Genomic DNA, 278 nt, shown 5'->3' with positions numbered 1-278 from the left:
AGCACAGCCAGGTGTCCTGCTCCTGCCCGCCACGGCCTTCCAGTGCCTTCCCCCTCAGCTGCTGCTGGGTGAGCTTGGTGCCAAAGCCCTGTCTCCTGACTGTGAACCCCCACGCTGCGCCTTCCACAGCCTGCGCTGGGGCTGCCGGCGCTGGGGCGGTTCAGGCCCTGTGGGGTGGCTCAGCAGGGCCGTGCCTGCTCTGGCTGTCCTGGGAGGGTCCCAGAGCACTTTCCCTGCCCACGCAGCGCTCGGCTGCTGTCCTGCTGATCCCGGGGCAG

This window comes from Merops nubicus, unplaced genomic scaffold (genome assembly GCF_000691845.1).
Source record: "Merops nubicus isolate BGI_N331 unplaced genomic scaffold, ASM69184v1 scaffold25259, whole genome shotgun sequence".
Classification (NCBI taxonomy): domain Eukaryota; kingdom Metazoa; phylum Chordata; class Aves; order Coraciiformes; family Meropidae; genus Merops; species Merops nubicus.
Note: the sequence above shows the minus strand (reverse complement) of the source record.